Source organism: Mauremys reevesii, linkage group 4 (assembly GCF_016161935.1).
Source record: "Mauremys reevesii isolate NIE-2019 linkage group 4, ASM1616193v1, whole genome shotgun sequence".
Taxonomy (NCBI): Eukaryota; Metazoa; Chordata; order Testudines; family Geoemydidae; genus Mauremys; species Mauremys reevesii.
Window position 1 is genome coordinate 42,470,662 of NC_052626.1, and position 25,805 is coordinate 42,496,466.

Below are 25,805 nucleotides of genomic sequence, written 5' to 3' on the forward strand. Positions count from 1 at the left end.
TCCAAGCAGTGGGGTCCAGACTTTAGATTGTGTTTGTGGGAGTGGTTGTGGGACGGCTGTTTAAAGAAGTGGCTTTTACACTTTGTTCAGAAGGTGCTGAAGTTCACAGTTTTGCCAATATCTTCCATGACACAGTAAAGATGTATGGGTAAGTTGCCTAGAAACATTTATCTAGGTTCTGCCTCAATATTATATCTCTGGACATGCAGCATCAAACTTCAGCGTCCCATTTTTCTACCAGTGCATATTAGACGCATCTAATTTGTTTTCAATTATTTCCCTCCTATTGAATATCTAGGGTAGGATTTTCAGTGTTGGCCTAACTCTGCTCCAAGTGAAATCAGTTGGGAGTTTTACTATTGATTTCAAATGGGAGCAGAGTAAAGACAAGGCTCAACCCTTCTGAGAGTTCCATGCTCACATTTTAAACTCCTCTTCTCCTAGCTGTATTAGTTTGAAGGTGAGCAGGTCAAATCCCATTTTACTATTTCCAGCTCTTATTTCTAACCTGTGTATCATCCCACTCCTCTCAGTGGTGTTTGTGTGTGTCTAGCTACAATATAATATGATCTGTAACTTTAATCTGTGATTCAAGTATTTTTAGTCTGCCCGCTGCCAAAGTGCACAAGGGGCTATTTAGCACCTCTTCTACATCAATAAAGGTGACTCAAAGGGGGGAGAAAAGTTTTTTTCTTCTTTATGAGTCAGAGAAGATCTGAAAGGGTTTTTGAAAGGGTTGTTTTTGTTGTTGTTAATACCAGCAATTCAGATCTTGGCTCTGGAGAAGTCTCTAGAGAAAACTGTAGAGGTGGTAGAATTGTAACATTACAATTACCAAAGAAGAAAAACATGACTGAATAAGGAAGTTATTTTTATACAGATTCTTTAAAACTTTGTATATGTTAACAGTAGGGCTGTCAAGCAATTAAAAAACTTAATCATGATTAATCACAGTTTTAATTGCACTGTTAAACAATAACAGAATACCATTTAAATATTTTGGAGGTTTTCTATATTTTCAAATATAGGGTTGGAGCTGAGCACTCTGGGCTTCAGCCCCCCTCAGGGCGTGGGGCTTCAGTTCCCCTCGGGGCGCAAGGCTCAGAGCTCTGGGCTTCAGCCCTGGTCAGGGTGCTGTGTTTCAGCCCCCGCCTCAGGGCGCCAGCCCCACTCTGGGCTTCAGCCTTTCTGGGGCACGGGGCTTCAAGACACCTCGCCCTGGCCACCGAGCTGTGGCTTCAGCACCCCTAGTGCCACTGGACCTCCAGGCTGGGGCTTCAGCCCCCACACTGCAGATGCCTCCCTCCCCGCTCAGAGGTATGCAATTAATGCATTAAAAAAAACAACAGTAATTTTCTCTTCAGTTAATTGCAGGCGTTAACTGCGTTTAATTGACAGCCCTAATTAATGGCTATTTAACGCCAATGTTCTACAAGCAGTTGGGAGAAAAGCTCTCTTTGTTAAAGATTCAACATTCCCGTCTTCTAATTAAGGGCTGAGGAACCTCACTATCCAGACAGCCCTGAAATCCCACAATGAATTCTCTATCAAAGCCTAGGAAAGCTGGACTTGACATTCCTGATATTTCTAAGAAAAGAATAACACCACCTCTTTTAAGGCCTTTATACATTATAAAGGAGCATAAGAAGAGGGGTGGAAAACATGAGCACAATTTTTTTCCCCATACAAGACCATCTTCATAGATTCATAACAGACAATCAGACCTAACATCGATCCCTGCAACACTAATATATGCATCTCTCCTGAGTTCAATACTTTGCTATTTACCAACAACATCTGGTACATTTTCAACTTATTTTCAATCCCTCTTTCAGGGTCATACCCACACCAACTTGACTTTGTTTTTCTAGTAAAATGCAGAATGTGTATCAAACACTTTACAAATCTAAATTACATCTATGGCTCTCCCTTTCTCCACTAATTTTGTAATTCTGTCAAACAGACCAGTCAAGTTTATGTGGCATGATTTGTTATTTAAAATGACTCCCTCACTGCTGTTTATTGCTCATGCTTCTGTATATTCTCTAGGTGCTAAGAGAACTGTTTATCTTAACAGTTGTTCCATTAGTTTACTAGGGAGTGAAGTCAGATAGTAATTGCCAGGCTCACTCTTTTTTCCTGTGGCAATCACAGAAAGCACAAGGTTACAACCCATAAAACAAACCTTTGAAAGTCATGGCCCCCCTTCCCCCCCCCCTTGGAGTCGGGACAAGACTCGGGGGAGGGGAGGGGACCACACAGACAGGGGTAAGGAGGCTGAGGCCGCAACTGGGGATGGGGCAGCGGCCAGGTGCTGGGGCTGAGGGCGGGAGCGGAGCCGCAGCTGGGCCCGTAGCCAAGTGTGGCTCTGCTCCTGGTCCCGGGCCAGGAACGGAGCCGTGACCAGTGGCTGAGGCTGGCACAGGGACGGGAGCGGAGCCGTGCTGAGGCTGGAGATGGGACCAGGAGTGGAGCGGGGTGGCACTCCCTCCCCACCCCGTCGGAGCTGGCCTGAGCCTGTCGTGCCCCACCAGATATTCCTCCATGTCCCCTAGGTTTGGGGACTTCTGCCATAAAAGAAAAGATGACCCATACATGCTTCAGTGAAAAGCCTGTAGCAGAAAGTAGCAGCAGTTCAAAAGAAGACAAAACTAAGTACTGTTTTAGAAAGAAATTTTATTTAATATGCACAAAACATACATTTCATTACAAAAACGAATGCTTACATGTTACTTTTTAAACTAGATTGGGCAAAACACTGGAGAAGATATTGTAGGGAACAGTCCTGAATTGGTCCCCAGACAGTAGAAGGAGCATAAGACTAGATACAAAACAGTTACTAACCTCTGTAACTGTTGTTCTTTGAGATGTGTTGCTCATGCCCATTCCATGACCCACCTTCCGACCCGTCTGAGTTGGCCGATAAGAAGGAAGTGAGAGGGTGCGTGGCTGGCAGCACCTCTTATACCGATCGGTGCATAAGTGTGTGGCTCCAAAGGGTGCTAGAGCCAGCCCAACGGATACCACTAAGGGAAAAATCTCCAGCAACAGTGCACTCACACCTAGCATGGAATGGACATGAGCAACATCTCAAAGAACAACAGTTATGGAGGGTAGTAACCACTTTTTCTTCTTCAATTGCTTGCCCATGTCCATTCCATGTTAGGTGACTCATGAGGTGGGCTCAAAGTTCATGGGCATACAGACTGCAACACTACCCTTTTTAACTAGCGTTGGCGCGACCCCTTCGGGTGATGGTGTACTGGGACATGAAAGTACGCACCAGTGACCAGGTCATGGCTCTACAGATGTCCTGGATTGGGACCTGCACTAGGAACGCAGCTGACGAAGCTTGGGCTCTTGTGGAATAAGGGGTTAAATGGCCAGGGGTGGGTGGGTAGGGATGTTCACCTGGTCGTCCAGGACAATATCCTTTGAGATGACACAGGTAGCCCTCTCATCCTTTCCGTTATTGTTACGAAGGGTTGCATGGATCTGCAGAAGGGTATGGTCCTCACAATATACAGGGTGAGGGCCTGTCTAACAAATGAAGCCGTCATTCCTCAAAGTTTTTGTGAGGTTTCTAGAAGAAGACTGGTATTATGGGATTGTGACACCACCTTTGGCAGGAAGGCTGGATGGGGATGCAGTTGCAGGGCCGGCCTTAGGGAAAATGGCACCCTGGGTGAACTTGCATTTTGGTGCCCCCACATTGCCCCTGGCCCCCATGGGCTGCCACCCTCCCTTCACCCCTAACCCCTGCACTGTGGCCCCTTAGCCCCTAATCCCTGCACTCCCCTCCTGTGCCTCTTACCCCTTCACTCCTACCCCTGCACCTTCCTCCTGTGCCCCAACTCCTGCACTGTGCCCTCTTCACCCCAACCCGTACTCCCCTCCAGCACCCTAATCGCTGCACCCCCTTCACCTCCCCCCTCCTGTGCCAACCCCTGCACTGTGCCCATTTCACCCCAACCCCTGCCCCTCCCTCCTATACCCCTATTCCCCTGCACTGTGCCCTCTTCACCACAACCCCTGCACCTATATGGGAAAACTGCCCTGGATGCAGTGATGGAGCAGCTCGCATTGCTGCTCGCTCCCCCACTGGACTGCTGCTTCTCTGCCCCGCACACTGCAAGGGAGCTGTGTGTGTGTGGGGGGGCAAGGAGTGAGGTCAGGGCTCCCTGCTTCTGGGTCATTTTCGCTGCCTGAGCTGCATAAGGGGAGGGCAGAGAGCAGAGCTGCATAAGGGGAGGGCAGAGAGCAGCAACTACTGATGCTCGCCTCACAACACTGCTAAGGTTGGGAAAGTGACCTGGACGCAGGGAGCCCTGGTGTGTGTGCGCCTGAGTGAGTGTATGAACACCCTGTCTCTTTAAGAAAGCACTCGGGCAGGTGTCTGAAAGCTTGTTCAGGCACAAGCAGCTGCTTCTGGACCCAGAGAGGCAGCAGCACACACAGATTCCCCGTCCTGTCACCCCAGCTCAGTGGAGACTGGGTACATGGGCAAGGGGACATCCTGACATCACCCCCGCACCAGACAAGATGCTCCCTGTCCAGAGTGGCCAGGGGCTTTGGGGAGGAAGGGTGGTGGTGGCGGGGAAGGAGGAAACAGGAGCAGCAGTGGCTGCACACGGCAGTGGAGCAGGGGGGAGGAGGGGCACCCCTGCTCCAGAGAAGTCCCTGCGCTCGGCTCTTCATCCAACTGCCCCCTGCAGTTCGGGTCCCTCCCCCCTCTTCCAGACACTACTGCTCCACCTGCGTGCCTCTGCCAGCTGGCTCTCGGCAGGTCAGGTCAGGTATTAGGCAAACCCTACGCACAATGCCCCCGTTGGCGGGCTGCCACCCATACTGCTCACCCGCAGGACTGGCCCTATGCAAATGAACCTTGTCCTTGAAGAATACCATGTGGGGTGGTTCTGACATAAGGGCCTTGATTTCAGACACCCTTCTGGCTGAGGTGAGCGCCACCAGGAAGGCAACGTTCCAGGAGAGAAGTAGCAGGGAGCATAATGCTAACAGCTCGAAGGGGGCCCCGTGAGCTTCGAAAGAACCAGGCTCAAGTCCCATGGGGCAATAGGCTCGTGAACCTGAGGATAGTGTTTCCAACCCCTTAAAAAATCCGACTATTATATCATGGCTTGGGTCGAGACAAGCACTCTATTCTCTGAACTAGAACAAGAGTTGATTTCTGCTCATTTATCAGCAAGCCCAGCCCTCTGAAGGTGGCTCGAACCATGCTGATGCTGTTCTGTACTTGAGCCTGCAACCGATCTTTGATCAGCCAGTTGTCAAGGTGCAGGTAGACTTGTATGCCTCGCTGCCTGAGGAAGGCTGCTATGACTGCCATATAGTTTGTGAAAACCCATAAGACCACTGCTAGGCCAAAGGGGAGGGCAGTGAATTGGTTGTGATGCTAACCCACTATAAACCTAAGAAAAATGTGAAAATATGCATTAAGTTGAGGGCGGCATCAGTCTGCTCTGAGAAAAGAGAAGCCTTTAAAGGGGAGATCCTGGATGGACTGTTGACCCTCGTGTGGGAGGTTGGAGGACTATAGCCAAGAGCAACACCTCATGGCAACTGCTGAGGCCATTGTTCTGGCTGCTGAGTCAGCAATATCCAGAGCCACCTGGAGAGAGGTCCTGGCCACGTTCTTACCTTCCTCCAAGAAGGCAGTGAACTCCTGCCTTGAATCTTGGGGCAGTGAGTCTTTGAATTTAGACAGGGAGTCCCACAAATTAAAATCATATCTCTGCAGAAAAATCTGCTGGTGGGAGATACGTAGTTGAAGGCTACCCACTGACTATACCTTTTGCCCAGTCTCTTAATGATCTTTTGTTTTGGGGTAGCATTGAAGATACTACCAGGAACCCCAGGGGAGGGTGAGAATACAGGTATTCAAACCCGCTTGCTGGCACATAATACTTCGCTGCCCTCTTTGAGGTAGATGGCAGAGACGAAGTTAATTGCAGGCGTTAACGAAGGAGTTTGCCACAGGGCCTTAACTGGTGCCATCATCGCCTTATTGATGGGCAGGGCTATTTTGGATGGAGCTGCTGCAGCCAGAATATCAATAAGGCTGTGCAGTGTCTCTTGGAGTTCCTCAATTTCCAGGCCCAGGTTCACTGCAAGCCTCTTCAGAAGGTCCTGCTGGGCCCTAAAATTTTCCTGCAGAAGCAGGCTAGTGGGACCTGTGATAGCCTCATTGGGGCGGGGGAGGGGGGGAGGAGGCGGCTTGCACTGGAGGATGGGCTCCTTCCTCAATTACATCCACTGCAGCCAACTCCTGGATGTCGGTACTGGGGTCGGGGTCCGGTGCTGAGCGGGAAGGAGCGGTGGCCCATCTCTGAGAGACCACAGAGTAGGAGCAGTGGAAGAAAGGACCCAATACCGGGGGAAACACCCAAGGGTTCCAGTAAGGCCACTGCATCAGCCAGTAACCTGCTGCCCAGGAGCCAGCTGGGGACCAGTACCAAACCTGAAGTACATAAACTGGGTATCGGTGGTGGGCCTTCGGTGGCACATAAGGTTCCCTTTCAGATTCTGAAGAGGAGTCTTCTCTCAGCAACCACAGTGGAGCGATACCCGTTTCTGCATCCGTACAGTGCCAGGGTTCTGGGGGACCAGTGATGTATCGGAGATCACGTGACGTTTGCCCCAAGAGGGTGCAGGAGGACCCACTGCCAGGAAGGCGCATCATGCTCCCTGCTTCCAGATGCCAGAGCTGGTGGGTGCCCTATTGGTGTTGGCAGGCCCGGTAGAGAGAGAAGGTCCTTAGCTGCCTGGAAAGTCTCTGGGGTCGATTGTACTGTCAGACTGGTGGCTTCCCAGAGTCGGTGGAGGAACCCGTACCAGACTCAATGATCTGGGAGGAGTCGACGGTGCCAATACGGGTCCAAGAGCATATGAGTGGCCCGCCACGAGTCTCACTATACTGCCTTCTCCCCGCTTGTCTCCCTTTGGCACCGGTGAGCACCCCCTCTCAGTGCACTGCTGCTGCTTCTACTTCTTCCTTGACACTAAAGATGGTGAATGGTGCGGAGGGAGCGCTTGGTACTGACGGTGAAGTACTTGGTGCCAAATTGGAGTGGCTCAGCTCTGAGACTGGTCTGAAGGCAGCTCTCATGAGGATAGCCTTCAGTCTGATGTCCGTGCCTTTCTTTGTGCAGGGCCTGAAGTCCCGACAGAGCTGACACTTGTCCCTCATGTGAGTTTCACCTAGGCATTTTAAGCAGCTGGAGTGCTACTGCTGAATTTATTTACTCCTTTGTGGTTCTGGCAGAGGTTGCAATAGTTTTAGGACTGCAAGTGACCTAGTTGCAAGACTGGTATGCCCTGTTCTCCACAATGGACAAGCAGTCAAGTTACCTAAACCTGTTTTATCAACACTGTTGAAATTGAGAACAATTACATTTCCAGTGTGAACAGGAACTAAAAGATGAGTAGCACGCAGGCAGCATCTGGAAATAGGAAACACTATCTCAATGAACAACAGTCCTTTCACTGAGGGCCTGTGTGTTGATGACATTGGATCCTACTTCTGCAAAACCCCAGCCAAAGCAGGAGTGTTGATCTGGTGAAGAATATTCTATTTCAGAAACTTTATGGAGCTCTATTAATGGAAAATAAAGTACAATATTACTACCCTTACCTACCTTACCTTAACTGGAAGTGCCTCTGTTAACACTTGGCTCCAGGATTCCTATCAGAATAGTTTGTGTTAATATTTTCTGTATTAGCTAAGCTGTCAGGATGTTGGCTGCCAATGCTTCCCATTCTGAATGGGCAAATGGATCAGAAAACAGTACAAGGTCCTTGTAGTTACTGTGCTGATGAGCAAGGTGCTTGTGCCTCATTCTTTAATAAGAGTCCACTCCCCACAAGAAAAAATAATCCTCCGAATCACAAATCACAAGCAGCTACTGTGGAGAAGATTGTGATGTCACAGGTGAGAATTAGAATGAGTAGAAGCAACAGCAGCCAACTCTGAAGAAACCTGTTTTTATGTAAGTGTCTCTACTGATAATATATGATTGAAGCAAACCGCAGGATTCTCTTTTCTGAGTTTTCCATGACATCTTGCCAGCTCTTTCCCATAAATAGGGCAGTACAATTTGGTCAGAAGGACAGCATCTCACTCCCTTCCACAGCCAAAAAGCAGGAACTCAGGAATGTCCCAAACACAGTTTAAATGATCTTTCTGCACCAACTCTTTCATACTTATAGCAGGTAAGGGGATTTATAAACATGGTAGTCCATGGAGCTACACAACTCAACCACCATTTCTCCACCCTCCCATTACAAAGACAGTTATTAGGCAAAGACAAGTTTTGGTTTTACTGTGGTGTGAATCCGAAATGCAACTGCCAAGATCTGTTTCACTATGAATAATTGAGAATACAGACATCTCAAAGGACCTGAGGGCTCTGTGAAGTGAGACAAGGATATTTCTCATCGTAAGACTTTACCTCTGATAACAGCACTGCTTGTGACATCAGATAATCACAGCCAACCATCAGCTACAAAGCAGTAACTATGAGGCAGTCAGTGCCTTTGAAGACCCATGGAAGCAGCTGAATCTGGTGGCTAGCTGCACTGGAGGCCTCTCCTGGTCCTGGAGCAGTTACCTTTGCCAGCTAATGGTGCTGGGGCTCGTGTGTTAAGCATTCCATTACGTGCAGAACACTGCCACCCACTGGGTGTCTAATGTCACTGAAGATCCACTGTAAAACCATTACCCTTGAAGCAGTCCCCACTAGGTGGGCCAATGCTCCAAGGATCACTTGGCTAGCAGTGTGGCAGCTCAGTTCAGTACACTGAAGTGGGTTTTGTTTATAGTCTTTCTGGTATATTTGGTGTCAATTCAACCCTGCCTTTATACTTGGTGTACTGTTGAATGATCTTGTTTGCAGTGTTTTTTCACCAGGCTTGCCACCCCAAACTAACCTCTGGGCTAAGAAGTCAGAGCCCTGAACACATGTGGGTGGAGAGCTGAAGATATTAAGGAATTTTCTATGAGTCACAATAGAATTACCTAATATTAAAAGAGGGGGAACAAATGCAGGTACTACAGCCTGATTTTGCTTTTCACACAGAAATCCACTTAAGTAAATGGAGTTACACCAGGGTAAGAAAGATGTGAAAGCAGAATGAGGTCCCACATAGAAAAAGAATTGCATGCAACTGCCCTATGCAATTGGAACACAAAGTAGCAGTGAAGACAAGAACTGAGCAAACAAGTCTTCAAACTGAAGAATCCATTAACCCAAAAAATCCAGTTTGATATGAACCAAAATCAATTTTTTTTTCAAAATCTGTCAAATAAAAAAAAATAAAAAATAAAATCTTTTTCAATCAACTAAAATGTCCTGGGTTGATTCTAAACAAACTTAAGTTTTTTGTTTTGATTCAGCTATTTGAGTGTTTTTTCATCCTTTTTTGTTTTTTTTAAAACTAAATTGCCCAAATTTGAATTCAAAATGCTGTTCCAAAATGAAAAGTCAAAATGAAACATTTCAAAATTAAAGTCAAAACATTTTGACTTCCCCATAGCCAAATCTATATGTCCAATTCTACCCAAATTCACAAAGTTTAGGAGAACTGAAAAATACATTTTTTTTATTAAAAAAAATCTATTAGTCAAAAAAAATTCACCTAGCTTTAGTGAGGATCTGTACAGAGGTCATGTGCAGAAAACTTTATGGTGGCATTCTCAGACTCGCTGTGTCATCTCCCCACCGCAGGTTTAACAAACCTAGGTGTACAGAGGATCCCCTACCTTGTGATAAGGTCCCAGTTCTGTACTACTGGGATTTAGGGAACAGGTACGTTACCAACCCAGATGCCCAATCACAATGTGGCTTTGGATGATAAATGGCCCCAACTAGACAAACACACCACAGTGAGCATTAACCTTAAAAGCATACTGACACTTGTGGCTTTAAAACACAGCATCCTCTATCCCATGTGGAACATGCAGATGGGAACGACAGCTTTAATGAAGATCAGAACTTTTAGGTACAACACGACACACAGATGCAACTTAAGATTGGTCTGTGGGAAGCATCACTGAAGACACTTATCCTTGTGACTTCTCCTCCAGGAGTGCAGGGCATGTCTGTTTTCTGTTAAAACACCATGAGGGGCAAAGCAGGAAGGAGTCCCTTTGTGTGATTCAAGGCTTGATAAATCACAAAGTGATTGCTGCTGGAGAAGGGGAAGGTAATTCTCTAAATAAACCAGGCTCAAAGGCAGCATGTCAATAAGCACGGACAGTAGTAAAAAGATTGCGCAGCTATGGCTCAAAAGTTAAACCTGGGTTTCTCTCATTATAGGCTAACTGCAACTGTGCATTTTTCCTCCGTGAGAGATCAATGACAAATGGCATTTTAAATATTCACCCATTTTTAAAACGCACATCCTTATCTCAATTAAGTAACATTATGATTAGCAGAAATGTAACCAGACCCAGCACAGTAAAATCCAATTCTTACTCTTTGAGAGAGAACCATTTATGGTGCTGACATTTCTCATGTCCATTTTACATTTCCCATTCTTCATTTTGCTGCTAGTTAGTGGATGTCTTACTGAAATTACCTGTGCTGTGGAAGGTGGAGACCAGGTACATATTTGTAAATATAGTAAGCCTTTTGTGACTGTAACTAGTTTAACTAAATTTAATGCAGTTCTAGCCCATCCAGTATATTCAGGAAGTTTTTTGTTTTCTGAGAAGATCAGTACATCAAGTTTAGAGAACAACAAATCCAATAACACTGAAAAGTGCTACTTACACATTACAGAAGGTCAACTAATTTAGTGCACGATGTTCCTCTAATTCTTTCACTCGCCTGGCAGGCAGCCCACCTATGCTGTGCCATATTGAACCCAATGTGCTGCATGTCCATATAATTTAATATTGTAATGACTGAGGAAAATCAAAGCATGGAATGAAATAGGAAAAACATAGTTGAAAGTTCTGGATGCCAGATGAAGGGAACCCTAACCATACTGGATCCAGCTGGAGAACTGAGCATAAAGCCAACTGATTTCAACACAACACTTTCATTTGTTGAATTTTACATAACAGACATAATTGATGAACATGGAAAGGGAAGCATCAACTCATATACCACAACAGTGTGTTTATGTCTTATGCTACATCATGCAACAGAAAGAATGTCAAGACAGATTCTAATTTTTGTAAAGAAAAGGGTACTTTCTCTCTCTCTCATAAGTCTAGGCTGACGAGTAGGTCCCAACCTTGCTTGGAGGTTTCCTCAGAGCCCTGATCCTGGTGTACAGTGAGACAGAAAAATGAGGGTAATGGAAATACTGCAGAATACTTGAAAAGGAGAAGTTATGCACATTGCAAAAAGGTCGGAAACTGCGCATAAAGTTATTTTCCTTAGGCTTAGCTGTCAGGATAAAGGCTGACTTCAACCTCTGTTAGTGCAGAGAACGTGGCACCCAGAGTAAATAACAAAGCCAAGTCTCAGGTAGAAAAGACTCAACACCATACAAACAAGAGGTTTCAAATAGACTGTTGGCAGAACTGATGCAGAAAGAATTTTCTCTGTACAAATAACTTTCAGCATCAAGTCCTCTATAGCGCAAAAACCCAACTTATGCAAGCATTTTACTTGTGCAAGTGTAATCCCATCAGCTCTGCAACACTTGCTGGCTCCACATTAGTTATGCTGATTTATTAATAAATGTACTAAGTCTCCTTTCTCTGTGATAGCTGAGGACATAGGTTGTCCTCAATAAAACCATCACTTGCCATCTTCTCCTCTTGCATAACTTATTATCAAAAGGGTCAGACTCCATGGGGAAGTGCCTGGGTGAAGAGGTGGGTCTTGGAAAATACCCTAAAGGAGGCAAGACTCAGTGTGGCCTGAAGGAGACAATCTCTAACAAAAGATTACTCAACCACCTTGGGCCCTCCATCCAGGATGTTCTAACCCAAACTCTGTAATTATAACTGGGACTAACAACAGAAGTGTCCTAGCTAAACACAGCTGCCCTTCTTTGTCATACAGTGAGAGACAAGCTCCTGAGATAGACAGATCCCAGTACAATTATGGCTTTGTAAATGACATCAGGACCTTGAACTGGATTCAGAGTGCAATAAGCAACGAAAGTAGAGTGCAAAGCAGTGGCGTGATATGCTCAACACTTTCTTGCTTAGCAAGGTGGCCCACTGTGTGTTGCACCAGCCTTAATTTCTGGGTGGCCTTCATGATCAACCCCATGTTTAGCTTTGTGTAACAAGTCTCGCCAGGAGGCAACAAAGCCATGGATCTCCATGGCTATGGTCCTCATCCAATAAAAAATGGGTCCAAAATTCTGGCCAGCATTAGAGGGTAAAAGATGATTTTGACCACTGCTGTCTGGAATTCCAAGGGTAGACATGAATCTAGCAGAATCCAAGGCTGCACACCATCGACAACTGGGAGATGGAGTGGGCTGATTCTCAGCTGAAAGTGGTCACATTTCTGCCAGTTTCTCTAAGTTTTCCCTTTGCCAACCTCCATCACCTCTATTTTGGCCATATGGAGCTATCTTCTTTTCATTCATATCCTTGTTATGTACAGAGGCATATAATCAACAAATAGGAAATGCAGAACTGGGTGTGCTTTCATTATACTGTTGGCATTGTAGCCTATACAGAATCTTAGTATCTCCCTTGACAGCCTCACAAACTCGCTGAATAAGAGGTGACAGGATGTTTCTCTGTAGCTCTGTCGAAGAATGGCTGCTGCAATGAGTCCAAATCTGACTTAGTACAGTATACAGATCTGCAAGTGAGAACAAGGAAGCCTCTATTCTATGTTCACTTGAGGACTTCCCCTTTCCCCACATCAGCCAGTTCCCAGAGGGGAAGAGACTTACAAACAATTTATATTCCTAGAAAAGGAATATTTAGATTGTAAACTCTTTGGGGGCAGGGTCTTTGCATTCATGTGTGTCTATATAGTGAATGCCATACTGTTCGCACTACACAAATAGTGAATAAAAAGGCTTGTATGTATTTGCACTATACCTATTCTGACAGTCCATGTCTTTGCCTCAACTCTGAGAAGTTGTTTCTTTGTGAGAGATCTCAGGTCTGATCCTGGAAGACACTAAACACTTCATTTTCCATTGACTTCAATGGAAGTTGAGGAGACAACACCCTCCAGGATCAGGCCCCAGTTAGGTATGTGTCACAAGATTTCTTAATTGAGATGGAGCCGTTCTCCTCCACAAACTCTGGAGAATTAGCTTTTCCTGTTGCAGAGTCACGCTTCCTCTAATAATGGCATCAGCAAAAGCTTCCTCGATAAAATGCTCTACATTCTGACTGTTTTACAGCATCCATCTCACTAACAGCCATTTACTACTTCCATTGTGTCCATCTTGTCATCCTTCTCCCAGCAGCATTTGCGTGGAGATGGTCATTAGAGCAGGAGGCCAGACAGGCTTTCTTATGCCTTAGGCAAAAAAGTCAATGGTTGAGCACTTTCCTTACCCTGATGGGCAAAGAAAGAAAGCTCCAGCTGTTACCCTCCGACACTAAAAGCAGCAAAAATGAAAAAGTAAAGAAAATCTCTCCAGCTGAATCTTGTAGAATATTCTTCATGCAATGGCAACTGCTAAAGCACCCATTGTTCCTGTCCAGTTTCATCTCAGAAGGTTAGCAGGGGAAGATGCTACCTTTCTGTCTTATCAAACACACGATAGGACAAACCAATTCCTACACATAATTGCCTAATAGAATATCATTCTTAACTCCAACTGGAGGATTTCCAATGTCTTTTATTAGAATACATACGCATTATATCTGAAAATCATGTTTTCCAAGAGGAGGCAGAGTCAGAGAGCCAGTGAAGAATTCATCAGAAGAAATTGTTTCTTGCTAGGATTTAACTACGGAACCTGAAAATCCCAAATCAGCAGCTGCCACTTAAGTTAAATGACTAAGTTAAATTAAACTCTCCACTAGATGTCAATAATAGCAGAGCTTATATTAGCAGAATGTAAAGACCACTTAATTTAGATGGGTAAGCTCTTTAGGGAAAAACATTATGACTTCTTGTATGTTTGTGCAAACAACCTCCAACATTATTGCATGTACTTGGCTTGGCAAAATGGAATTAAAATATTTGTTTAAAACATTGTTTAAAATATTATGTTTAGGATCCCAAGTCACTATCACAATGTATAGATTTAAAAGCAAAATATCTGAAAGTCATCTCCTGCTTTAACTACCTGTTAAGACTTCTGCTCAGAGTTCTGCACTTCACGTTCTACAAGTGATGAAGTCATTAACACCTTGAAGCAGGGTAAGAAATGCAGCGTTGTGTCCCATTTGTACGTTAATGTCAACTCTTGGGAGAAGAAACAGAATACTATCTCCAGGTCTAGGCTGAAAAGAGCTTCTCAGTTCATCATTTACATTCTTTTTTCTTTGCAATGTTCTGTTAATGACCATGGCTCTTAAACAGTTTTTAAAAAACACTTTCAGATCACCTTTAACATCTGATTTCATGGATTGCTTTTTATATAAATGTGGTCCAACTGCACACTAATCCGTAGGTGAAACTGGTTGGGTTTAACACAACTGCCAGAATAGGAACGGTTTGGAGTTTCCTAAGAAAAAATATGCAGCCAGTCAGTGCAATTGATGCATCACTAACTGAAGATGCCTGTAAATCAGAGCCAAATCAGACAAATTCCAGCTTAGGTAATTATGGTCAGCCTAACTGGCTTCCTGTTTTTTCATTTGGATAAGTAGTTCTTCACGTCCCCTCCCAAAACTCTGTCAAGGAGCGCTGCTGTTGTATTTCCACTCCAGAGACTGGTATTTCAATGGTGGGTGAAATGATAGGGTGACAATATTGCATTCTACAGGCATTACCTCTACAACAAATATAACTAGATGTTATGTAGTGGTTAGACGTGGAAAAATATCCCAAGGTGATCTTAAAATATTGTTCAAGTTGGACAGATATCTGTTCACGCACTCCCTTATCCAGGTCACTCCATGGGTATTATGAAACAGTCTTTGCCCTCCTTTTACACAAATGTAGAGATGCAATATGGATAAACAGTTTGAATGGTCTTCTATAAGCAACTCCCTACAGAAAGGTCTGCTCCAAAAAAGATGTTCTTCCAGCATTTCAGGTTTCCACGAATCAGAAGAATATACGAAATTATGAAAACTTATCTTTGTGTCACTTCTTTCCAGTCAGCTTCTAGCTTATCCTTATGCAATTCTCAATCAAAATGATTTAAAGGTCCAATAAGCCCTTTTGCCTGGACAGCTAGTACCCATGAGGCAAATATGGGTCATTTCAATACACTTGGTTGCTCTTCCATTTTTAGTTGAGCATACACTACTGACTTTTTTGTTTGGAAACAGTACATATGCTTACCTGGTCTGTGTATGTTTCAGCATAACCACAAACTGGAGAAAATATTCCTTTTCCAAACAATGCAAGTCAGCTATAAAGTGATGATCTACCTCAGTGAAATGTGACTGCACTAGATGTAGCACCAACCACTCAAACTGGAAAAAACATCTTAGACTGAATTTTGGTCCCAGGAATACTGAAGAAAAGGAGAATGTGAGACACCTGTGTATCTATTTGGTGGAAAAGCATTGCCACTTCTCATAATGTATCCACTCTGTATATAGAGCCTCCAAGCTGTAGGTCCAGGACATTTCACCAGATTTAGAAGCTCTAAAGGGTGCATCTTGATCAGAAATCTTCAGAATTCATCAGTGTGTTCAACAAAAGCCTCAAATGCTCCAATTCAGCATCTGTAAGAACTGGCAAATGGGGAAAAAAACCTGTTACTTCCCTTTTGTAACTATTGTTCTTTGAGATGTGTTACTCAAGTCCATTCCATTACCTGCCCTCCTACCCCTCTGTCGGAGTTACTGGCAAGAAGGAACTGAGAGGGCGTAGGGTTGGTGGTGCCTAACATACCGATGCATGAGCATGGCAGTCAAGACAGTGCCGCAGCCAACCCTAAGGATACCGCTAAGGCAGAAATCTCCGACAACTGTGCACATGGGCACGCATACACCTAGAATGGAATGGACATGAGCAACACATCTCGAAGAATAACAGTTACAAAAGGTAAGTAACCGTTTTTTCTTTGAGTGCTTGCTCATGTTGATTCCATTCTAGGTGACTCAAGCAGTATCCTTGGAGGTGGGCTTGGAGTTCAGTCTGGAGGCTTATAGTACTGCCCTACTGAAGTTAGCATCGTCCTGGACATGCCTGGTCAGTGCGTAGTGGAACATGAACATATGGACGGATGACCAGGTGGCTGCCCTGCAGATGTCATGAATAGGCACTTAGGCCAGAAAGGCTGCCGAAGAAACCTGCACCCTGGGTCAAGTGGGCAGTCACAATCGCTGGGGCTTGAACCTTCCCCATATCGCACAGTAGTGAATGCAGGCAGTGATCCATGAAAAAATTATTTGTGCAGACACTGGGCAGCTTTTCATTCTCTCGGCCACTGCGACAAACAATTGCCTCGACCTGTGGAATGGCTTGGTCCTCTCAAAGTAGAAGGCTAATACCCTCCTGACGTCTAGGGAATGTAGCCTACACTCCTCCTCTGACTTATGCAGCTTTGGGAAAAAGGCAGGTAAGAAAATGTCCTGGCTCGTATGAAATTGGGAGGCCACTTTAGGCAGGAAGGCTGGGTGTGGTCTTAGCTGGACCTTGTCCTTGTAGAAGACCATATAGGGTGGTTCTAAGGTAAGCACCCTAATCTCTAAGACCCAGCGGGCAGATGTCACTGCTATCAGGAACACCATCTTCCAGGACAGGAGGAGGAGAGAGCAGAAAGCCACAGGTTTGAAGTGGGGACCCATGAGCCGCAACAGCACCAGATTCAGGTCCCACAGGGGGACGGGGTCCCTGATGTGTGGGTAGAGGTGCTCAAGGCCCCTGAAGAACCTGGCCATCATGTCCTGGGTGAAAACCGACCAACCCACAAGCGGTGGATGGAAGGCCAAGATGGCTGCCAAGTAGACCTGGATAGATGAAAGGCACAGGCTTTGGAGTTTGAGATGCAGAAGGTAGTCCAAGATCAACTGCATCGAGGCTTGCTCGGGCCGAACGCCTTTATCCTAGGTCCAGCAGGTGAACAACTTCCATTTGGCCAGGTAGGTCACACTGGTGGAGCGTTTTCTACTGCCCAACAGGACCTGTTGGACATCAGCTAAGCACTGCTGCTCCTGCTCATTTAACCATGCAGCAGCCAAGCCATCAGGTGAAATGCCTGCACGCTGGAATGCAGAAGATTGGCATGGTTCTGGGATAGCAGGTCCAGCCAGAGTGGTAGCTGTAACGGAGTGGCGACCAAGAGGTCCAGCAACATGCTGAACCAGGGCTGGTATGGCCAAGCCCGCACTATGAGGATCTCCCTGTCCCGCTTGATTTTCATAAGGACCCTGGAGAGTAATGGCACCAGAGGGAAGGCGTACATCTGAGCCCCCGACCACTGGAGCAGAAAGGCGTCCGACGGAGCAGAAAATGTGGCATTTCCTGTTCTCCCTGGATGCAAACAGGTCCACCCAGGGAGTCCCCCACTTGTGGAAGATGAAGCTGAGCACGTCTGGATGGAGGGACCACTTGTGGCATGACAAGAAGGACCTACTGAGGCAATCTTCTGAGGCATTCTTGGCCCCAGGGAGGTGAGCGGCTACGAGCTAGATATCATGCTGCAGACAGAATTCCAAGAGCCGGAGGGCTTCCTGGCAAAGGACAGATAACCTGGCTCCGCCCTGCCTGTTGATATAGAAGACTGTCACCATATTGTCCATCAGGATCTGCACCACCGTGCCCTGCAATTGAGGCAGGAAGGCTTGGCAGGCCAGGCGAACCACTCTGAGCTCCCTGATGTGGATATGCAGAGTGTGATCGCGACTGGACCAACGATCTTGAGTGCTAAGTGTGTCCAGATGGGCTCCCCACCCTAGGACTGAGGCATCGGAGATGAGAGTTGCCGACGGGAATGAAGCCACAAAGGGGACCCTTCCAGCACTAATGCGGGATCCTGCCACCACGTGAGCAATGACAGAACACTGTCAGGAATCCTGACCACCAAGTCCATGATGTGCTGGTTGGGGGCATAGACTGACGCCAGGGGCCTGAGGCGGAGCTGTGTGTGCCGGACCACGTAAGTGTGTGGTGCCGTGTGGCCCAACAATTTCCAGCACATGTGGGTGGTGGTGAGAGGGTGGGCTCGCATACACGAGATGAGGTCCACTGTGGCTTGGAACTGAGTCTCGGGGAGGAAGGACCTGGCCCAAGTGGAATTGAGGACAGCCCTGATAAATTATATGCGTTGTACTGGGGTGAAGGTTGACTTTTTCTCATTTATTACCAGCCCCAGGAGCAACAGGTGGCACAGGCCAGATCGAAATACCTCAGCACCTGATCTCGGGACTGGACCTTTATGAACCAGTGTCGAGGGATGGGTAAATTCGGACTCCTCGATGTCGCAGGTAAGCGGCCACTGGCGTTATACGCTTTGTGAACACTCTCTGGTCCAACGAGAGACCAAAGGGCATCGCCATGAACTAGAAGTGGCACTGACCCAACATGCAACAGAGGAAGTGCAGGTGTCCCAGGAAAATGGAAATATGAAAGTATGCGTCCTTTAAATCAAGGGCGGCATACTAGACTCACAGATCCAGGGAGGGGATGATGGAGGCCAGGGGAACCATGTGAAATTTCAACTTCTTGAGAGACTTGTTGAGACGATAGAGGTCCAAGATGGGTCTGAGGCCTTCTTTTGCTTTCAGGATTAGGAAATAACCAGAGTAGAATCCTTTTCCTTAAATGTCCCAAGGCACCTGCTCCACTGCCCCCAGGTGCAGGAGGTTTTCGACCTCATGGACCAGCAGTTGCTCGTGAGAAGGGTCCCTGAAGAGGGATGAGGCGGGCCGGCTACAAACTGCAGGGTATAGCTCGATGAAATCATGTCGAACACCCAACGGTCCGAGGTGATAAAGGACCAGGCTGACCGGAAAGGGTGGAGGCGGCTGAGGAAACAGAGGGATGGAGCCAGCATATTGACTGGGGCATCGTCTTAGGGCACACCCTTAAAACGACTTTCTGGCCTCCCTGGTTTCTGGGAGGGTCAGGTTGTGCAGCCAAGTGGAAAGATGAAGGATATTTCCGTTTAGGCCCCTTATCCTTGTCTTTCCTCCTGTAGGAACCCGATCTGGGAGTTCCCCAGGACCTAGAGTGAAGAGGAGGAGGTGGTGGAAGGTGAAACAGCTTCCTGGCTTACTGAGGGATGTGAAGGCCCAGGGAGTGGAGGGTGGCTCAATAGTCTTTAAAGCCATGTAGCCTCGCATCTGTGAGCTCGGAGAAGAGCCCCGTTTCCTTAAACAAGAGGTCCTGGATAGTGGCCTGCATCTCTTAGGACAACCCAGAGGACTGCAACCATGAGCTGCGTCTGATGGCCACCGCAGATGTGACCACCCTGGCTGCCAAGTCAGTAGCGTCCCAGGCCATCTGAAGGACTCCCCTGGCCACCGCCATGCCTTCATCCACCAGCGCAGTGAACTCCTGGGCATGATCCTGTGGGAGGATCTCCTTGAACTTATAATTTCAACCTGTGGGACTTGTTGAATGTCTGCCCAACAGTGCCTGGTGATTCAACACCCTAAACTGAAGACTGGCTGTTGAATAAACCTTTCTGCCAAATAAATCAAGTATTTTGGCATCCTTATTTTTGGGGGGTGTCACTAACATGGTCCTGTCTGTCCCTTTCGTTCACCGCAGACACAACCAGGGATGCTGCTGGGGAGAGCGTGTACAGGTATTCAAAACCTTTTGCAGGGACATAATATTTCTTTTCTGCTTTCTTGAAAGTCGGCGGAATAGAAGAGGGGATTTGCCACAGTGACTTGGCAATCTTGAGGACCCCTGGGTGAACAGGCAATGCGACCCAGGCAGGGGTGGTAGCCGAAATAATGCTGAAGAGGTCGTTGGCCTCCTCCATGACCTCTTCTATTGGTAAGTTCAGGTTCTCAGCCACCCCTCTAAGGAGGGCTTGGTGCTCCTTAATATCGTCCAGGGACTGCTTGTATGTGATGGTCCAGCCACCACCTCGTCCAGGGATGACTACTATGATTGCACCGTTCCCCTTCTTTGTCCGGGAACGGACCCTTAGGCACCAGGTCCAATGTGCTGCCCCCACAATGGATTTGGCACCGTGCTCTGACTGCGGTGCCATGGCCGGTTTATCTGAGGCTGCCAGGAAGGGCTGGTGGGAGTAGGGGACTGGCATTCACAGGCACACCCCACGGATTCCAGTATGGCCACTGGGAGGGCCACTGCCCATGCTGTGATGCAACCGTGGCGGGTGCTGCACTGGTCTCCCGCATCAGTGGTGAATCCCCCCTTCTATGTGAAGGACTGAACTCTTGGTCCAACTTGGACCACTGTCTTTCTGGCGACCACGGTGGAGCCAACAAGGCCTGAGTCTGCTTGCTGACTCCGGTCGGCAACCGGTGAGGCAAGGGCGAGTAATGACGCCTGCTGGGGAAACGAGACTGGGACCGGTGCTGTGATGGTGAATGGACCCTCCAGGGCAGGGACCGACGTCCAGGAGACTGCCTGAGGGAGGGTGACCAAGCCCTAGGGGACCTGCAGCCAGAAGCTCATTGGTACCAGCGATATAGAGACAGATACCTCGACTCCGGAATCCCATGCCTAGTAAGTGGGGAACATGTCAAGGACCTGGGTCTTCTAGATGGAGAGCCAGGATACGGTGCCAGGATCCGAGGTCACAGAGATGGGGATCTGCGCCTATGGTCCGGCGACCGGGGTGCACCGCCATCCTCTGAGGCTGCACCATAAATGGCTTGCCCTTAGGTGCGGGGGTCTTAGCCTGGTGCGGTGCCTGCGGTGCTGGTAGGCTCATTTGGTCTTTGGCCACCGGGGCCACCTCAGGCACTGATGGCCCTGGAAGAGGCTGAGGACCCGTCACTTCCCGGGGTTATGGGGGGGATCCCTGTGTAGCCCTGAAGTGGGTGCAAGGCCTGACATAGGTCCTTTGCCCAAAGTCCCCTTCTCCGGTGCCAAGGGGCTCCTCTTCTTTTGCCACTTCTTCAGCACAGGCAAAGGGGAATGGGGCTCAGTGGAGACCGGTGCTGGCGGTGCGCTTCACACCAAAGCAGAAATACTCGGCGTGGGGTCCACAGTGGAGGGCTCTGATGCACTTCTGCGTTCAAAGTCAGAAGTTTTTACAAATCTGATACTTGTCTTTTCTGTGGGATTCCCCCAGGCACTTCAGGCAAGTATCATGGGTATCACTGTTAGGCACTGGCCAGCTGCATGTTGAGTGGGGCATGCCCCACTCTGGGACAAAGTTTCAACCGGGACTCTAGGGACACTAACCTAACTATACTAAAGACTAACTAACTACTTACAAACTACTTTACAACTATGTACAGATAAGAGAATGAAAGGCTATAAAGAACCGCTAATGCTCTTGCGATCTGCAAGATGAGGTGCTTCAACCGTCATGGGCAGTAAGGAGCAACTGAGAAGGCGTAGGATCGGGGGCACCTAATATACCGATGGATGAGCGCAGCACTCAAGGGGGTGCCACAGCTGACCCCATGGATACCGCTAAGGCAGAAATCTCCGACAATTGTGCACGTGGGCGTGCACACGCCTAGAATGGAATCGACACAAGCAAGCAGTCGAAGAACAGAAAATTATTCTTACTCTAGTCTCCTGGCAAAATTAGCGAGTGGTGCTAAAAAGCTAGAACTGCATAGTGGTGTCCTGAATGGAATTCATAAAGAATTCTGCTCTTCAAACTTCCCAGTTCTAGCAAGCTCTACTTTTTTCTCTATATCTGGTGAGAAAGCTTTAGCAACAGGTGGGGTTTGTGCAATGATCCAAACATGGTCAAAATTTGGCTTAATCTAATCTCCACTAATAGCTCAACTCCACAGATGAGCTCCCTCACCTGAGTACACCTTATCTCTGGCCCTCACACTTGTCCTGGATTTTATCAGTTGCACTGTCCCAGGCTATTGTAAATTGTCTTGAATGATGATGAAAGGAGATATGCAGTGATACTGTAGCCGTGTTGGTCCCAGGACGACTACTGATGGCTCTCAAATTGAGGACCAATCATGTCTTGTATTAACATCAGAGGAAAACTGGGGAGCCAATGGAGGAAGGAGAGCATAAGAATGATGTATTCTTGGGTGTCTGACTTGCTGAGGATGTGGGCCATCACATTCTGCACAAGATGACCCTTCCGTGCGTTGCTTCCACTTTGAATCCCAGGTATAGTGAATGACAATCTTCACTGGATCTTGCAAATCTTAGTTTAGACCCCCCATGGCACCTACATATGCTGGGCTGCCTTCCCAGGAACTTGACAGCTGACAATTTTGAGCAGAAAATAGAATCAGTTTGTATCCCAAGTCAACAGTGGCTTTTCCAAGCTCTGTGGTCTGCCCAGAAGCATGACTGCTTCTGTAGTTCCCTGGACAGTAGCATTATTATTAAAATGGTGTCTTCTGTTAACTGGGAATTGCAATTTAAGGAGATAAAATGCTGTTGCCACCAGGGCAGCTGCATTAAGAAAATTATTTTTTGTATTTCTGCCAGAAACTACAAACTCATATTAGTGGCAATGAGTTGTTCAAAGGGCTGAATTATTTCATTCCTTATTGAAGACTTGGAATGACTGTTCCAGTGGCGTCGAAGTCCAAAAATAGTGTTCAAGCAGTGAATAGCAAGTATAGGCCTGCACCCCTACTAGCAGAGATTTCATCTGGTTAGGGTTACAGGCTTGGTGAGTACATGGATAGGAAAAATACAAGGAAAACCCTGATGTCAGAGGAAGTGGTATTGGTGATTCCAGCTTAACAGAGCATCAAAGCCATAGCATGATGCTATGGGCTGCTGTGCTGCAGAAGTATCATCTTTAAAAAGGGACATATGAAGATCTGATCTACCCTAGTCCTTAAATATCTATTAGCATTTTTTGCCAGAAAACAAATTAATAAGTACATTTTGCAGTTTCCGTTGAATAAGCCTGTCTTGAACTTGTTTTCTTTGCCTGTCTTGAACTTGTATATAGCGAAGATCTTCACTGCGAAGAGCCATCCTGCAAAAGGCTGCATTTCAATTATATGTTTAGACTTCAAGCATCATAGGGCAGAAACAGCATCTTTGTCTGGATTCTGTACAGCACTGAGCACTTTCAGTGCACAACACACAACATGTATCAAAATGGGAACAAGGAACGATCTGTTACTTTTCCACTCAAATTTGCTGCCCATCCTATTAATACACACACAAAGTGGAGTTAGAAAGAACTAAACTGAACTTCTTGAATAATGCAATATGGCTTTACACAACAGACAACTAGCCTATAGAACTCTCTGCCACAAGACATCATTGAAATCAAGAGTTCTGCAGGATTCAAAAAAGGACTGGACATTTACATGAATAATGAAAACATCTACAGTTACAATTAAAGATGATTAACAAAAATGAAGTTTGGAAAAGATATAAACCTTCATGCTTCTCAGCATATGGCAATCTCTAAACTGAGAGGAGAAGGGTTGGAAAAAAACTGTTATAGTCTATAAATGCCCACTTTGGGTCTTCTTGCACCTTCTTCTGAGACATCTGGTATTGGTCACAGTTGAAGACAGGATGTAGTGGACTAGATACAGAAACTGAAATCTTCTCCAATGATTCCAAATGTCTGTACAGAGATTTCAAAAGGCCTCAGAAATTTTTTAATGCAACACCTTTACAAACATGCAAAAACAGCAACGTTTAGTGCAGCACCTGACAGGCAAGGAGCAAATTATTCATTGGTGGACAGGATTCATATAGCTGATTGAAGCAAATCCAATGAATGCCAAACCAAATCACAGAGATAGAGATATGAAGAACTAAGATGCAATTTTTCTCTTGTAATTGCAGGAAACTAATAATGTGAGATACCACTAACTCTGATTAGCTAGTCTCAACAAGTAAGCGAAAAAACAACCACAGCATCAAAGTTGGTACAGGATTCTTTTCTATTCAGGTTTTTTACACGATGGCCATAACCCCATGGCTTATTGAAGCTTTCTAGAGTAAAAGCATACAAGATGACTTATGACAAAATGTTTCCTCACCGTTCATCTAATCTGTGAGGTGCAGATTAAGTAAAAAATGTTTCAGCCTTTTGTAAATGTTAATTGGTTGTGAGCTTCTTTGTGGAAAAGCATGAGTCTTACCCTCAGGACAGACAGTTTCATTAATCTTGAAGAGCCGAGATGTTAAGGGTGACTGAAGGCCGAGAAGGTGTGAGAGTCTTTAGCAAAGCAGTGGAACAAGTGATATACAGGGATGAAATGCTCTTAAGCAGCCAATCTTCCTGAAGAGGTAGGTGCTGCATCCTGCACCAGTTGCTGCATTTTTAAAAATGTTTTCAAACCATGGTATACTGCAGTGGTTTTCAACCTGTGGTCCGTGGGCCCCTGGGGGTCCGCAGACTATGTCTAAAGAGTCCGCAAAAGGTTGTCATTACCACAGAAGCAGTGGTTATCAACCTGTGGTCCATGGGGGGTCTGCAGACTATGTTTAAGGGTTTCAAAGGGCTCTGCACCTCCCTTTGACATTTTTTAGGGGTCTGCAAATGAAAAAAGGTTGAAAACCACTGGTACATTGCATTGCAACAGTACAATCTGGAGTTAACAAAGGCATTTATGATCATAGCCAGGTCATAATCTGAGAGAATGGGGTCAATTTTCCTAGTTAACCACAGATTGTAGGAGGCATTTTTTTATTCCCAATGTTGTATGAGTCCAGTGTCAGTGTGGGGTCTAAGTCCCAGAAGCTGCCTGTGGATACTGGATAGGACAGCAAAGAGGATGCAACTTTGTCATATTCCACAGCTGAAGGCTTTGAATCAATCACCATCACCATTCTCTGGGCATGGACCAAGGATGTGACAATCTAGCTATCTGTAATTCTGCCAGCAGTGCTGATGAGCAGTTCAAAGTGCTGGATTACGTCATTCTCTGAAGGAGTGGAGTGCATGGAACATGGTGGAGGTTGATGCTCTGATATTATGCAGATATGATACTTTCTTCCTAAGCCACTTCCCAACAATCTGCCCCAGGCTGATCTGCTGGGTGCTCAAAAATACCACCATGCTGCAACACAGATGACAAAGATCATAAAATTACTGTAGATTTGGATGCATTATAGTACCTGTAAAGAACAAACATCAATGCGACTGACAGAAAAAAATTCAACATATTCTGACGATATTGGCAAACACTTGCAACAGAACTTCTTCATAATGAAAACATTGTACTCAATTGCACTGCCCTTCCAGTTAGTTGTCATTTGCCATATCTCTTGTCACATCTGACTGGTAACAAGTGCAACCCTTCACGTGTTCTGTGTCTGCCTCTCCTTCCTTGCATGCAGACCAAGGGAACAAAAACAGCATGGCCTCCTTGGGTGCTGGCTGCTCAGTTCTGCTACAAACTGCATGAGAACACAGGAGACACGGTGATCCCCTCTGCCACTCTCTATTTGTTTCCATGACTCTTGCACTCCAGAAAAATTATTTATCCTGGAAAGGAAGTGTTAGAACTTGATTCAGATTGATTCTGAAGGGTATAGTGAAAACATCCAGATCTTAGCATCTGGATATAGAACTAGCCCATCAAAATGGCACAGGAAGTCAAAATGGGTTCAGGAAATACCATCTGTAGTCTAGATTTGTTATGGACAACCGACTCCAGT

The 25,805-nt window shown here is 46.4% G+C and overlaps 1 long non-coding RNA gene across 1 annotated transcript; it reads left to right on the forward strand.

Moving 5' to 3' along the window:
- Positions 1 to 8,112: 8,112 nt before the first annotated feature.
- Positions 8,113 to 9,358, forward strand: LOC120405361. Its single transcript, XR_005598524.1, has 2 exons — positions 8,113 to 8,229; positions 9,096 to 9,358. It is a non-coding gene; the product is annotated as an uncharacterized LOC120405361 (long non-coding RNA).
- Positions 9,359 to 25,805: the final 16,447 nt, after the last annotated feature.